The 17,397-nt window shown below is 40.0% G+C and overlaps 1 long non-coding RNA gene across 2 annotated transcripts; it reads left to right on the top strand.

Moving 5' to 3' along the window:
• The first annotated feature begins 6,508 nt into the window (after nt 1–6,508).
• On the top strand, nt 6,509–9,258 carry LOC120558566. Of its 2 annotated transcripts, none has more exons than XR_005639144.1 (6): nt 6,509–6,639; nt 7,533–7,692; nt 7,785–7,923; nt 8,029–8,243; nt 8,337–8,668; nt 8,760–9,258. It is a non-coding gene; the product is annotated as an uncharacterized LOC120558566 (long non-coding RNA). The 2 variants fall into 2 exon arrangements; XR_005639145.1 differs by having other exon boundaries at nt 8,340–8,668.
• The last annotated feature ends 8,139 nt before the right edge of the window (nt 9,259–17,397 follow it).

The following is a 17,397-nucleotide window of genomic DNA, read 5'->3' on the forward strand; positions in this document are numbered from 1 at the left end:
CCCTACAGGGCTGAGTGCTGTCTCATCAGCTGCTGGACTTCAGTACTATTTTTTTTATGACAGGAAGAACTTTACTGAAGCCCAAAGATACTGCAGAGAGAAACACACAGACCTGGTCACTGTAGACAGCATGGAGGTTATGAATAACCTGAACAACACGGCAGATTTAGACAACATGGTCTACTCCAAGAACGTGAGTTCACTTTTCTTTTTGAAACCCTCCGTAATAACTAATAACTAAACGTAGAGCAGTAAAAGAACACTATGCCTCTTTGCAACGGAAAAAGAAAGACAGTAACTTTGGAAGATATCTACGGACAGCTGAAGTTGAAATTAACTTCAGATAAACATTTCAATATATATATATATTTTTACTGAGAGCGAGGACTGTGGTTGTCATCACTTGTCATCGCTTAAATTGAATGCTGTAGAGGATGAAGAACAAGCACTATAATGTAGGCTACATTGTTGGTGATGAAAAATGAGTGCAGGGTTGGTGCCTTTGGTCATCTGTACATCATTTATTTATTTCTTTGACAGGGACAATGCACAGCTCCTTAGCAGTACATAGAAACAACTATTGTAGTAAAACAACTTATACATCACAAAACAGTATTTACAATAAAAGAGATCTATATTCTAGAGCAGGTAATTGAAAATCAGTTAAAGTGATCAGAAACTGTCACTGGTAATTATCAAAGGAGGGTAACAGAATGAAGGAGTCGAGGATCAGACTGATAGTATCAAGACTGGAGATGGAAAGATTAGGTAAACATCTGGTCTTCAACAAAAGCTAGAGCAGTCAGTCACTCTGACTAAAAGCAGCTTTCACACAGGTTAGTGCCGTTCAAAGAGCTTTCCAGCTGACTGAGCAGCAGATAATAAGAGGGCAGGAATGAGAGCAGGAAAACAGCTCAGTGGTTCATCAGCATCACTGTGGAAAGAGACGCAGTGAAGACATATTGTATTATAGAGATTGGACTTGTACATGTTCACGTGCACACATCTCAAAATATAAATAGTGTGTGTTTAATTACCCTGAGGACATATTCATATGTTGAGAAACATTAAGCCCAAACTCTATTGTTTTGTAAATTTAAGGATATTTCTTATTAATGTGGAGAGACTGTTGGTAACTAATGTTATTCATTAGTTAGTTTATTGCTGTGGTTCTTTATATCTCAGTGGATTTATTGTAGATAGTTTAAATACATGAATCACAGATGTGGATGGATGGGAGGCTGTATGTTATGCTGCCTCTACACTTCTCTGTGCTTCATTTTCAGGATCAGATGTGACTTTTGTCATCGGCCCCACCCATAGGACATGGACTGAAGCCCAGATCTACTGCAGAGATAATCACACAGACCTGCCCAGTGTGAGAAACATGACAGAGAACCAGAAGGTACAGGAGGCGGCGGGAGGAAACCTTGTCTGGATCGGCCTTTTCAGAGACTCCTGGAAGTGGTCAGATGGAAGTAACTCCTCATTCAGCTTCTGGAAGATCGGGCAACCTGATAACAACAACGTGAACGAGACTTGTGTGGCTGCAGACTTCAGCCAATCAGGAGCCTGGGAGGACTGGCCCTGTGACATGGAGAGAGCGTTCATTTGCTACGGTCCAGGTGAGTGCTAACCCAGGATTCAAAGAAATTGTAGGCCTTTATGCAAAATTCAGATTTTTTCACAGATCTGTTTTTTTAATCTGGCTGTTCACTTCTTTTTTTCTTCATGTGGACTGCATCAGACTCAAAGATTGGGCGTGCCCTGAAAGAATTAAAACAAAATCATCCAAAACATACGCCAGTGGGCTTTGGACACTGACATAATAAATAAACAATATAAATATACCTTCACAATAAAGTCAGGCTGATTCTTAAATGTACGGTTTGACTTTGAAACCACAGAATACAGACTCTAAATACAGACTTCACCAGGGAGCACACAACTTCACACACTTGTCAATTTTATGTCTAAATACAATACAAAATACATAAACACTTGTTGTATTTTACCAATAACCACATTCAATAGCATAGATGAGGCTTACTGCATGATAACAATACTTTGCTAACACATGGAAACACTGGCGTCAGCCGCAACAACACAGTTAGAAGATAGACACAGATTTTACTTTAACGTTGTCTACATACATGTTTTAAAGCAACACTAGAGAACTTTTCCCCCTTCAGTCCCCCTACAGGTTGGAAGCGGAATTGTCCATTACATTACATTGTCCAGTTCATTCGAACTACAGATCCGCTACCCGATCTGGCATACTTGCATAATGTAATGTAATGCACAATTCCGCTCTAACCTGTAGGGGGACCGGAGTGGGAAAAGTTCTTTAGTGTTACTTTAACTAATTAGTTATTGCAATATTTACCTTTTTATTTCAAACGATATTTGGCGTATGACACTGCCAACTAGTGGCTGAAATAGCAAACTGAAAAATGTACCTTCTGTCAGCAAACATATGCACATTTCTATCATGTTTCGAACTTTTTTAATTACATACAAGAACACAAAATATATTACATAGGTAACCAGAAATAAATGATAAATTACAGCCATTATTACAGCTACAGGAACTCGGGAGAAGCGTCATGTGAGCCTGCAGTCAGAGACGTTCATTATGCCTCGTTAAAGAACTCTAGATTCGGCTATTATTGTATGTTACAACTTTTAAAACAAGACTATTTTAGTGTTCGGACTGGTAAATTGATGTACTCCAAAAACATATATTCTTTGAAAAGAGTGCTGTAACTGGCTCCTTGCGCAAGTAAAAATGAACTTTGATTCTTCAGTGTTTCTGTCTATTCTTTAACAAATAATTATCCTAACATATGTTACACATTTTTAATCATATTTAACCATAGTTACCTCCCTAGTGCTAACCTGGGATTCTAACCACCAGACATGAAGTTGTGGAGAGTAAATGTGAACATGATGATGTGGATCATTTCCATGGAATAGTTAGTAAAGTTAGCATGCAGTGGTGATCAGCTGCAGATGATCAGTTAGTGTTGAATCTATTGTTTAAACTGATGATGAGGAATGAACAGGATGCTGATTATTATCCACACAGAAATGTTTTAACTAAGTTTGTTTGATTTTTACAAAGTGGTTCCTGTTGCAAAGAAAGTGCTGAAAGTGAAGTTTGAGAACAAGAAGAATCTGGATCTGAATGACCCTGCTGTGATGGAGGCCATGTTGAAGCAGGTAAATCAGGTTTTATACTGTTTTACCTTTATGAAAAAACAATTGAGATATAAGTTTTGTGTCTCAGCTGAAACAGAAGCTGAGGGCCCAGGGGCTGGACGACAACATCAAACTGAGCTGGAGGAAGCAGGCCGATGGAAAAGTCTTCCACAAGGAAGACAAGAAGACCAACAAGAGGAGGAGGAAGAGGGAGGAGATGTAATGTTGAGTTGCTGCGTCTGGTTTCATCAGAGAAAAGTCTGGTTCTTTGCAAGCAGAAATACTAAATATATTCACAGCTTCTAGCTTCTCAGACATGAAGATTTGATGCTTTTCTTTGATACATTTGATCATAAACTTAATATATTGAGCTTCAGACTGTTGTTAGAATAAATCAAGACTTTAGTATTTATCTGATTTATCAGCTTTGGGGAAATATAACCAACATGTTTTACTGATTTACTGTTTCTTCTTTAAAATCTATTTTAATGAGATAAAATATCTTTCTTTGTTTGAGAGTAAAGGGTTTTTCACACGGGGAGTGACCCTTGGCCTGCGTAGTCGCGTCATGTGATGGACAACGCTCCGTGATCAATGTGTGGTAACCATGGAGATATTGTATCCCTGCTGTACAACTGGATGAGATCAGCTGACTGTGGTTTCATATCTCACAGGCAGATTTATAACAGATAGTGGTAATCCTAGTCTTTCCTAACCACAGACAGTTATTGTTGATAGCTAGAGTTAGCTACATTAGCATAGTTAGCTACATTAGCATAGTTAGCTACATTAGCATAGTCATGATTACGGACGTCTTGTGCCGATACTCTGACAAGCAGAAGCTCTGCTTTTGTTAATAAAATATTTTATTTTGACAGGCCTTAAGGCCTCATTTGGACAAATTCCCTACAGTGTGTGACGAGTAAGAACGCAACAGTTTCACGGGGTTGCGCTCGCTTGTCGCGTCGCCTGTCAAACTGCCCCCCCCACCTGCCCGCTCTCCTCTCATTGAAAATTAATTATGAGGCGAGACCATCGCTCCCTGTGTGGAAAGGCCGTAACAAGGCGTCTGGCTGTGATGAGTCAGAATATCTCTAAATGAGTGATATAGAAGATAATCATGTGAATATATTAGTGTTGTGCTGTCACCTTATAAACAAACTCAATCTGAAGATGTTTTTACAGTTTTCAGCCGTGATCCAGAATGAAAATCTGCAGAATTGAACCGATTGTTTATCAGGTTGGAGGTGGAGATGTTTTATTTTTATTTGTTTAAAATCTGGGTAATATTCTGTCTGCAGATTCTGTGTGGCTCTGGTTATTAGAGATGCAAACTTTAAACATTTCCCTAAAACTTGATGTGACTGTAACATCTTCCAGACAGAAACACTAAATATATTCACAGCTTCTCAAAGAGGAAGATATGATGCTTTTCTTGGTTATATTTGATCATAAACTTAATATATTTGGGCTTTAGACTGTTGTTAGAATAAAACAAGACTTTAGTATTTATCTGATTTATCGTCTGTGGGGAAATATAACCGACATGTTTTACTATTTTCTGATATTTGATGTTTATGTATATTATTTTCAGGTTGTGGTGGAGATGTTTTAACATTAACATTAATTAATTTGTTTAAAATATAAATTATCTTTAGTGTTGAATGTTTAAAATCTATTTTCATCAGACTAAATCTCTTTCTTCATGTGAGAGTAATATTATAAAGTAATTATATATATGATTGTTGTTCTGTCACCTTATTAGAGATTCAAACTTTAAACATTTACCTAAAGTTAGTCATGAGACTTTTTATGTGTCTGTAACATCTTCTAAACTAAAATATTAAATATTTACAGCTTCCAGCTTCTTCAAGATGAACATTTGAGGATTTTTATTTGTCACGTTTGGTCATAAACTTAATATATTTTAGTAAGAAATTAAAGAGTTTTTTAAGAGTTAATTTTAATACAAATTGTTTTGTTCTTATGAATTTAATAAAGTTGTGAAAATGATGAACTAACAAAAAGAGTTTGAATCTTTTCTTTAACTATTTAAAACATGAGTTGGTGGTTAGCAGCATGACTCAGCATTTTCTGTTTCTATTAGTTGTGTTCTTGCATTGAACAAGAAGAAACAGAAACATTCTTTAATTCAGAGAAACATAAAGTGTCAAACACATGATGACTTTGTCTCTTACCTGTATTCTGTTACCAGGTGTGTCTCTAGGATGTGTGGTGGTGTTATTCCTGTCTCTTACCTGTATTCTGTTACCAGCACACAGAAAAATAATGGTTCTTTAACGGTTCTTCAAAGGACTCAATGGTTCTTCAAAGAGTCATCACCAGTTGAATGGTTCTTCAAGCCTTTTATATGGTTCTTTTAAGTACTAAAGGTTCTTGGTAGCCAAAAACAATGAAGTTAGGGCACCAACAATTATTTTCATTATTGATTAATCTGCAGATTGTTTGGTTTGCATATAAACATCAGAAAGGAGTGAACAATGCACAGCGCAGTTTACCAAAAAGTGTTTGGCGTGATTGGTTTACTGCGTGGTAAAAGTACTAACAAGACTAGAAATACTTGGTAAATTAGCTGCATTCAAAATGTTAAGTAAAAGTATCAAAAATATTGATGGATTGATGGATGTAAATGTCACTTAAATTTTGCAGTTGAAAATATTGGGTGTAATTGTAAATTTTTTGTAACTAAAAAAAACAAATAAATGTAGTGAAGTATTAAAAAAGGATTACACAAGAAGTATGCCTATACTGTACTTGATTGAGTAAATGTTTTGAGGTAATAGGTGAAATTAGTTTATGCTCTTTTCCCCTCATCAATACTTCACAGACGCACGCACGCACGGACACTCACGCACACACACACACCCAGACACGTACGCACGGACACGCGCATACACACACAAACACACGCACACACACTCACACAGACATGCACGAACGCATGCGTGCGCGCGCACACACACACACACACACACACACACACACACTCATGAGTCATGACATGTTATGGGAAGAGTAAAAAAACGTTTGTTTCGTATCATTACATCAGATCATAGCCTATCATATGTGTACAGGTTTAGCTTAGTTTAAAAACAGTCTAACGATTTCATAATAATAGTCTGTTGATTTTTAGGATCGTTTTTTTAACGTTATTAAATATAAATCCAACAAGCTATGCGTTGCAAATATATACCGTCAAAGGACTATGGCGGGCGGACTATGGCGGGACAGAAACACATTGAGGAGTGCGCTCTGTCTGGCACCCCGCCCGCTGGATCTTCACACAGGAGAAAAACGAGCGCACCTCTTCAACAGGCGTACCCCAGTCACCCCACATAGTCTCTCGGGGACTTGGCTTCGGACCAGCGGCTAGTTTTGTCCTAAACTACACTCTGGCTCCTGGGGCAGGCAGGCGAGGTAAGCGTTTTCATTTTACTGGTAGTTTTTTGCTGAAAATGTGCTTGTTTAAACAGTGCTTCTAGAATAAACTCTCTGATGTTAGCTACATTAGCTAACGTAACTTAGCTAGCTAGCTAGCTTATGAAGGGTAACTGACATTTAACTTCATTAACGTTATTTCAAAAGAGTCGTTAATGGAGACATGTCAAGGCTGTATCGTTGTTGTCTTCTATGTCTGTTTGCCGATTCAATGTTACGCGTTATCTAATAAGTAATGTTTTTATTAAGAAATACCTGAGTCATTGTGTGCTAGCTAGCATTATATAGGTTTATCAATGCTACGACAAACGTTAGCACGCTAAAACGTAGCTAGCTAACGTTGATTTAGCTCGGTTTAAGGAAAGGTTTATGAATAAAACGTTACTAACGATAGCTAATCCACCGACCGTTAGTAACGTACGGACATTGCCAATGGTAAATTAGTTTTTATATGTTAATTTAGAAGTGTAAAAATAGGCGGCAAAAGTGTTTTTCACCGGCAACTGTCACCGTCCTTAGCCGTACGTTGCGTTACGTCACTAACATCTATATTAAAAGACGAACGCCGCCATCTTGCTTGCTGAAAAGTGTACATGCAGAAAAAGGAGGAAAATTTGTTTTCAGCGATCATGTATCCTATTTTGAATGCTCACCTTTTCATGTTGTATGTGTTTTTAATTGTTTGTGTAACGTTACTAGATATATATATATATATATATATATATATATATATGTATATATGTATATGTATGTATGTATGTATGTATGTATGTATGTATGTGTGTGTGTGTGTGTGTGTGTGTGTGTGTGTGTTTCAGATTCAGACCTCAATGTTAAATGTTACTCAGATCATTTTAAATGTGTGTTCACAGAAAACTACTTCCGAGGCTACCAGCTGTTCCACAAGGGCAGCTGGAAAATGCACAGTCCTAAGGTGTTGAGAGTCTTTAATATTTTACCTGGCAGGTAAAACCAAGGGTCAGACTGAATTGTTCAGTTGGCTGTTTTAAGGAATATTGATGGCATCGAAAAGTACGTGTGACTTTCCAAAACAATTATTGCGAAGTGGTTATGACACACACCCGATGTGAACAGTGACTGACTCAAAGCCTATGTTTCTGCAGATACACAGCCCACCTCCAGTCCGTAGGCTAGACCATCACATACATGAGTTCCTCGAATACTTTTGGGAAACCCTACTTGCCCAGTCTCTGAATGCGATGGATGTGGTGAGCGTGCTGCACAGGGGATTTTGTGATCTCTGTATGTATTAAAATCTCGACTTGTTTCCTGTTGTCTTCACTGCTTGTGAGTCTGTTGTTTTTGTTAATGTCTCCTCTGAAATAGTCTGTCCGTTTTCTGTATCAGGGAATACAAGACTCTTGGAGACTGACGATTTTCGCTGGCTGGAGAGGTGTCTGGAGCTGCAGGCGGCCAGCAAGCCACCAAACCAGCTGGTTTTTTTCACGGCTGGGAAGGGCCCATGCTAAAACTTATTGCACCACCTGCAGGTAGCGTGGGCGGACATGGGCCTTAAAGGGTCCCTCAACTTCACCGACCTGAGGACGGCTGTGTTTGCGCATGTGAGTTCTCCTCAGTCACTTATCTGTTCATGCTGGATTTCATTAACTAATAACTAATTCATCTTCATTCAACTCTGCTGGCTTAACTGACAGTAGCAATATAACAACAATAACAACCTGCCTGCCGAGCAGCGGACGATGGTGGCCACCTTGATGTGCAACAACACGGCCACAGCTGACTGCTTCTAAGCCCTCAGCCTGAACGTGGCCCAGTCAAAGAGGATGAGGGAGCATTTCCGCCAGGCCCTCACCCACACCGTGCCATCACCAGAGTCACCAGAAGCCTCCTCCTCCTCCACCACCAGGAAGAGGTCCTGCAAGCCTGAGTACTCCTCCAGTTCTGAGGACGAAACCCCTGTCCCCTACCAGGAGTCAGGGACCTCGGGACTGGAGGAGCAGAGGGAGTTCATGCAAGGCTGCAAAATGTAAGTAAAACTCTAAGATATGGACTTTAAAGACTCCATTGTATGTCTGTTACACCAGACCTCACTCTGTGTTTTGTGTTTTCCTCAACAGACACCAGAGAAGGCCCTCAGGACGAGCCAGTACGGCAGGCTGATGTTGGCGCTGGCTCAACCCCAAGGGCAGCGTATCGCGTGGCACAACAGACTTGCAGCCCCCCCCCCACCCACACACACACACACGCACGTAAATAGTTGTTTTATTGTGTTTTTATAGATTGGTTAAGATTCATTTTGTATTATTAGATGTTCTATTTTAGTAAATGTTAAGATTAATTTTCTTTTAGTGTGTTTTCAAATGTTGTTCAATATTGGTATGTGTTTAATACAAGTTCCTTTTTTACTTAAAATGACACAACTATAATACTGAGCACGCTTAGCCTAAACATGAAGCTATGAACACCAAATTGGTCAGGTATTCTTAACACAGGCTCACCTTTGACTTTGAAAAGGTTCAAAGTATCTCGCTTTATTAAATTACATAGATATCCAGTGCAATACTTAACCCTTGTGTGGTCCTTCGGGTCCCAGTGACCCGAAGGACCACACAAGGATTATGTACTTCCCTTTACTTTGTTGAGAATTGCTCTCTAAACCCTGTTTCTTTTAAAGTAAGTAAGTAAAGTTTATTTCTAGAACACATTTAAACACAGTTTAAGCTGACCAAAATGCTGTACAAACAAGAACTAAGGTGCTGTATTAACCCTTGTTTAGAGAGCAATTCTCAACAAAGTAAACGGAAGTACATAATCCTTGTGTTGTCCTTCGGGTCACTGGGACCCGAAGGACAACACAAGGGTTAAAGTGATGGTTCGGAGTAATTTCACCCTAGAGTCCTTTGCACCATGACCTCGAGCCAAACACCCCCCCCAGAAGCTTTTTTCAGCTGGGTCTAGCATTGGGAGAGTTAGCATAGAGTAGCGTTATCAGCTGAATAGCTTAGCGCAGGGCTAATGGACCCACGTTTGTATCTCGTAAATGACCCCACTAATAATGCCCGAAATGATACCAAACTTCTACACTAGTACAAATAGGTTATGTACTCATAAAACGATGGATTGTAAAGTTTGTAAGTACACCAGAAGTTTATGAACACTTGCCTGCTCTCTTCTGCTCTCTGTTGCTGCTACTACCTGCAGTTAGAAGAGTGCTTAGGGATCATCTACAAATTACTACACCGAAAAGAGATACAACAAAAATATTTGTTAATTTAATGATTAAATAAGGTAATGTCTCCAAACTTCCCTCAGTTATTACTTGTCTCCTGCTAGTTATATTACAGCACTTACTTTAAAAAATAAGTTAAATTAAAAAATATTTTTGTTGCATCTCTTTTCGGTGTTGTAATTTGTAGATGTCCCTAAGCACTCGTCTCACAGCAGCAACAACAGCAGAGAGCAGAAGCCAGCAGGCAAGTGTTATTTACAGAAACTTCTGGTGTACTTACAAACTTTCCAATCCATCGTTTTATGAGTACATAACCTATTTGTACTACTGTAGACGTTTGGTATCATTTCATGTAATATTAGTGGGGTCATTTACCAGATACAAACGTGGGTCCATTAGCCCCTGCGCTAAGCTATTCAGCTGATAACGCTGCTACGCTAACTCTCCCAATGCTAGACCCAGGTGAAAAAAGCTCCTGGGGGGTTGTTTGGCTCAAGGTCATGGTGCAAAGGACCCTAGGTTGAATTACTCCGAACCATCACTTTAACAACTGTCATAGAGTGAATGGGAACTTCCCCAGTTTCCTCACTGTCATTTCTTTTAGGGACAGACTACTACTATCTACTATCTGGAACAAGCTTGGTTTAATAGACCACTCTCCACTGTACAACACATCCAAATTTCATAGTCATAACTCATGATTTTTATTGTGACCAGAAATCCTCCTTACATGTCAATAACCTAATTTTAAAAACTGACATTTGTCACACTCATGACAGGGAACTCAGGGTTCCCCAGTGTCCTTGCTGCCATGGCAGTTACTTTACCAAATGGCGGTGGACACCAGGGGAACTTTGTGACACGGCAGTCAGGACACTGGGGAATCCAGAACTCAGTGTTGTGAATCACTATATAAATATGTGACTTTCACTAAATGTTTCAAAAGCTTTTGATTCAACTCTGTAATGTTGCTGTCTTGCTGATGTGAGCATGTTCTGAATGTTTGGTCAATCAGATTGCCTGGTTGGATCTACTTGTATTGTCATTGTGTAACATTTGTTACATTTTTCTCATTTTTTTTGTAATTTAATTAAATATGGTCAACAATAAACAAAGTTGTCAAATAGCCAAATATATGCATGTATTGTTCTTGTTTTTAAATAATACCCATAATAACATTTAAAATGAACAAAGAACCATTTATTCTGAAGAACCTTTTGAAAGAGGTTCTTTATTGAACCAGTTGGCTCCACAAAGAACCTTCTTGAAAATTGTTCCTTAAAGAACCAATTTTTAATATGGTTCTTTGAAGAACCATTAATAGTGCATCAAAGAACCATTTTGTAATGGTTCTTTGAAGCACCTTTTTAAGGGTTCTTTAGAAATGGTTCTTTAAAGAACCTCTTGTTAAAAGGTTCTTTGTGGAACTCAAAATGGTTCTTCTATGGCATCACTCTTAAGAACCATTTTTGGTTCCAGTTAGCACCTTTTTTTCTGTGTGTAGGATGTGTGGTGGTGTTATTCCTGTCTCTTACCTGTATTCTGTTACCAGGTGTGTCTCTAGGATGTTAGCACAGATCTTGCCAGCAGAGGGCTCTCTCTGTCTCCTGTCTGGAACATCACGTGCACTCTAAAATAGTTGACAGAAGGATAGAAACTTCCAGTGAGCAGGTATCTCGGTCTGCAGCTCTTGGTCAAAATCAAAGTGAACCGCCAGCAGCAGCAGAAGACTTTAATGTTGTGGATGAAAAGAAAGAAAATAAAAGAGACTGAGTTGGTTGATTTAGTAAATTAGCTCATTATCATATTTTATGTCTACACCTGTTCAGGGGCGTAACTACCCAGTGTCAGAGGGGTATGCAGCAACGATTTTGGCGCACCCCACAAAAAATAAATAAATAAGTGTGCCGGACATCATCATGTATAGGCTTTAAACAATAAAGGTTTATTTTAAAGTATATCAGCCTCTGTAGGCCTACCATAATTATAAATAATTATAAAGTATATATATATATATATATATACACATATATATATACATATATATATATATACATCTTTTTTTTTTTTACCATCATTTTGGCGCCCCCATGGTGCTGCGCCCCTATGCGCCGCATATAGCGCATACCCACTTTTTGTGCCACTGTACCTGTTGATGTTAGGCTAACGCTGACTGAGCTAACGTTAACATACACTGTTGCTAGGTAACTTCAGACCGTCAGCTGGATATTTAATGGAGAATATTGTGTGAGTTATGAAAATGAGTTGACTTTAAACCAGCAGCGTTTTCTGTCAGCAATGTGTGATAAACAGACTCTCTGGCTGCTAGTTTAATGTTCCACTCAATATGATCATAACTCAGCTGTTTTCATATCAGAGGACAGATGATGTGGAGCTGCTTCCAAACAGAAGAGGAGACAGAGAAACAGCAGCAGCAGCAACGGTACAGGTAAGTTATTATGGGCTGGATGAAGGGTCAGCTGATTGGTTCATGAGAAAAGGGAAGAAGTCGACATGATAAGTAGTCAAATACAGTTTAAATATGATCACATTAAATGTTCTTCTTGAATCTCTTTTATATCCAAACTAAATAAACTGGTGTTGGAACTGATATTTCAGAAATGTAATCCAATCAGAACCTTGAGAATCTGAATACATTTAGGAATCATTGGATACCCAGCTCTAGTATTTTCATATTGGGTTTGACAATTAAGCACTGTTCTTCTTCTTCTTTTCTTTAAACTATGAAGGTCATGGTGGAGGCCACATGTTTTTAAAAAGACAATCTGTCCCAGGTGAACATCACATGGGGGGGGGGGGGCTCAATACTGAAGCTACTTCCAGAGGTAGAGACCTGCTTCCTCTCTACTTCCAGAGGTAGAGACCTGCTTCCTCTCTACTTCCAGAGGTAGAGACCTGCTTCCTCTCTACTTCCAGAGGTAGAGACCTGCTTCCTCTCTACTTCCAGAGGTAGAGACCTGTTTCTCTACTTCCAGAGGTAGAGACCTGCTTCTCTCTACTTCCAGAGTAGAACCTGTTTCCTCTACTTCCAGAGGTAGAGACCTGTTTCCTCTCTACTTCCAGAGGTAGAGACCTGCTTCCTCTCTACTTCCAGAGGTAGAGACCTGCTTCCTCTCTACTTCCAGAGGTAGAGATCTGCTTCCTCACGCTGCACCGCCTGCTTCATCTCTCGCTGCTAGTACCTTTACTGCAGTAAAGTCTGAATGCAGGACTTTAGAATAGAATACTCTGTATTGGTGAAGTTTGTCTTGGACATAGTGCTACAACCTGTTGCTTCATAACATAAACATGTAACAGAAAAAAACATTCTAAAATCAACATAAAATAAAATCAACATAAACATGAGATCAATGAAGTGTCCTAAGACACAAAAGAAGGGCCCAATCCCAAAGTGAGCCCTGAGGACTAAGGACTAAAGACTCACAGACTTAAGTGATCTCAGGTGCTAAGTGAGTGAGTGTGTGAGGCCACATGGGCTCAGATAGGTAGAAATGGGATCGGGACGGCGCTTCACGAGATCACATGTTACCTTGGCGATGTTTAATAACAAAGATGTTGCTGACACTTGCCGGTTTGGGAATTTTCATTTTAAGTTTGTTGCTTTCCACACGGCCAAGGCCCAGGAGACAGCTGCCTGATCCCACATTATTTCAAGCTCTTGTTTTACAAGCTGAACACCAGGTTGGTCTGTTCCGTGGCCGTGAGGCGTGCTGTTGTTTTTCCTTTTGTAATTTCCGGATTTCCCTATGGTCTCCGCAGTAAACATCACAACGCTTTGAACTGTGGGTAATTCCTTTTGGTGAAGTCTGCATCGATGTAGACTCACGGAAATGGCTTGGTAAGTGTGTACTCAAACCCTCACACCCTTTGAAATTCGACATTGGGACAACCCTAAGCCCTTACAAATTTCGCGAGAACGCGCATCAAAGTCTGTGAGTCTGTGAGTCCGGACTTTGGGATTGTGCCAAGGACACACATGACAGCACAGACAACACAACATCCTAAGAATGAACTGTAATAATTAAAGTGCTGGTGTATTTATTGCCCCCCTGCTCTGCTGTGCTAAGATTTACTACTGGAGTTCAGCAGCTTGATGGTGGTTGGGATAAACGATAACTTTTGTCTGTTTGTTTTACATCTCGGCACACAGACTCTTCTCCCTGATGGCAGATGTTCATATTCAGGAGAGAGAGGGTGTAGAGAGTCTGCAGGGATTCTAACAGCTTGTTTTCTAAGAGCTTGCTCGTACAGGCTCTGTATTGCCTCGTACTGTTTCCTCCCTATTATCCTCATAGCTGTCTTGTGTGTGCTGGCCAGCATGCTTTTTAGCTGCACTGTTAAGTTGTCAAACAATGCTGTGATTCCATATCTGATGATGCTCTCCAGAATCGCCCGGTAGAACATGAGTATGATCTGGCCTCCTACTCCATACAGTCTCCGTCGCCTTAAAAAGTATAATCTCTGCTGCAGTCTATTACACAGGTAGTCAATGTGTGTTTTCCAGCAGAGAAGATTGTCTATATGGACACATAAGTATTTCTAATATGTTACCTGGGTGGTTTCCTGATTTTTGATGACGACTGGCATTAATTCAGTGAAAAACTATGAAGGAAAATATGGTGCAAAATGTGAGAGCTTGCAGAACAAAAAATCTGAACTTTGCACTTGTAAAAAATATGCACATGCATGTGTGTGTGTGTGTGTGTGTGTATATGTGTGTCTATGTGTGTGAGTGTCTGTGTGTGAGTGTCTCTGTGTGTGTGTTTTTTAAATTGAGATTTGCACTCGTAGAAAATGTTCACACACCTTTATTCTGAAAAAATAGTAGTAATAATTCAGAATTAAAGCTGAAAGCCTCGGCGCGCGTCAGTGTTATGGGCGGACGCCGCTCCTTGCGACCGTGGGTTTGCACTCAGACACTGCAAATCATCACAAATGAAAAGGGAACTCCACGCTGAGTACAACGATACCTCACACAAGATGAAGAAGGGGCGTGGCTAAAGCATAGGGGGCGGTTCAAAAGAAAGTCTCTGCTGTGTTCAATGATACCTCACACAAGGGTCTACATCAAACGGGTCATTAGTTAAGGGGGCGTGGCTAAAGTTTAGGGGGCGGGTCAAACCATCACCAATTAAAAAGGAACTCTGTGCTGAGTTCAATGACACCTCACACAAGACTCTACCTTAAATGGTTAAAATGTTATAAAAGGGGGCGTGGCCTGAGTAAGTGGGCGTGGTTATAGTATAGGGGGCGGCTCAGTATCACATGTAGACCACACATTCTAAGTTTCATGTAAATCAGATGATGTTTGTCATATAAGTCAGATTTCCTGATGCCAGCGGGGGGCGCTATGACCAAAAGTCAATTTTGGCCTGTAGGTGTCCTCAGGCCTGGACCCTTGTAAATTGTGAGAAATTTCGGGCAGATACGACAATGTACACTCAAGTTACAACAACTTCTTTGTTCATCGCTAAACACTCAAAATGGCCGCCACGCCCACACTGTCTGACGAAAAGTTTTTCTTTTAATAACTTTTCATCGTTAAGGTGTTGGGATGGTACAGACCAAGTTTGAAGTCCATCGGATGAAATCTCTAGGAGTTCGTTAAAGTATAGCACCTTGACTTTTAGGCCTACTTCCTGTTTCCACCAGGGGGCGCTATGACTTTAAGTAAATATCGGCCTTTTTTTGTCCTCAGGGTTGGACTCTTATGAATCCTGAAAAGTTTCGAGCCAGTTGGACAATGTACACTCGAGTCACACCCACTTCCTGTTTCGGCGGTGAAACGCACAAAATGGCCGCCCCGACACGGTCACGCCCTATGACGAAAAGTTTTACTTTTAACAACTTTTCATCTGTAATGTCTTAAAGGTCCCATGGCATGAAAATGTCACTTTATGAGGTTTTTCAACATTAATATGAGTTCCTCCAGCCCAGTGACTAGAAATGGTGATAGGTGTAAACCGAGCCCTGGGTATCCTGCTCTGCCTTTGAGAAAATGAAAGCTCAGATGAGCCGTTTTGGAATCTGCTTGTTATGAGGTCATAACAAGCAAGGTTACCTCCCCTTTCTCTGCTTTGCCCGTCCAGAGAATTTGGCCCCCCCATGAGAGAGAGAGAGACATCATGGCTTTCAAAACCACAAAAGTGGCAAAGTGCAGTTGGTCAAGGCCACACCTCCACCCTCCACTCCTCCCTCCCACAGCTTCAGACACAGAAATGGCACATCCTAAGGAAAGCTCATTGTGGGACTGGCTGTAGTGGCTGTAATTCTGCACCAAGGCTGAATTTCGGGAAAGAGACTTCAGATACAGTATTATGGGACCACTAAGGTCTATATAAAAGAGACTTCAGATACAGTATTAGGGGACCACTAAGGTCTATATACAAGAGACTTCAGATACAGTATTAGGGGACCACTAAGGTCTATATAAAAGAGACTTCAGATACAGTATTAGGGGACTACTAAGGTCTATATAAAGAGAGACTTCAGATACAGTAATATTAGGGACCACTAAGGTCTATATAAAAGAGACTCAGATACAGTATTAGGGGACCAATAAGGTCTATATAAAAGAGACTTCAGATACAGTATTAGGGGACCACTAAGGTCTATATAAAAGAGACTTCAGATACAGTATTAGGGGACTAAGCATATGTCTATATAAAAGAGACTTCAGATACAGTATTAGGGGACCACTAAGGTCTATATAAAAGAGACTTCAGATACAGTATTAGGGGACCACTAAGGTCTATATAAAAGAGACTTCAGATACAGTATTAGGGGACCACTAAGGTCTATATAAAAGAGACTTCAGATACAGTATTAGAGGGGACAACTGAAAAGTATAATAGAGCAACCGACCTTTAAGATGGCACAGACCAAATTTGAAGTTGATCGGATGAAATCTCTAGGACAGGGGTCTTCAACGTTTTTTAAGCCAAGGACCCCTTAACTGAGAGAGACATGAAGCAGGGACCCCCTACTACATACATTGTATAAATGAAGTTGGATATTAAACTGGGCCTACAATAATGTGTAGGGCGGCCTAAAGCCTTTATAGTTACCTTTTTAGTGCATAGAATACTAAGCTATCAAAATAATAATTGTTGGCATGATTTTATAAATAATATTTTAAATCTCAACATAAATGTGGCACAGTGAATCCTTTGGGATTAATTGTATCTGTGGATGGCTACCTTAGTCACAGCATAACCTATAGGCAAGTAAGCCTATCATCAGTGGGGATTTATATTTGCTAATACTATGTTGTATTCATGTAAAGACTTTTTAATTTTTGAAAAAACAACCAAACAAAAATTCAACAATAATTTGGAGGCCACCCTGCTGTGACTCTGAGGACCCCCTAGGAGTCCCGCACCCCCTGTTGAAGATCTCTGCTCTACCCTGCAATGTACCTCAAACACAGGAGGCTTGCCTCTCCCCAGCCTTAAAGTGTACTACAGAGGCTTTCAGCTGCGGACCCTCAGAGTGTGGATGGACCC

The sequence above is a fragment of the Perca fluviatilis genome, chromosome 5 (genome assembly GCF_010015445.1).
Source record: "Perca fluviatilis chromosome 5, GENO_Pfluv_1.0, whole genome shotgun sequence".
In the NCBI taxonomy this organism is placed as follows: Eukaryota; Metazoa; Chordata; class Actinopteri; order Perciformes; family Percidae; genus Perca; species Perca fluviatilis.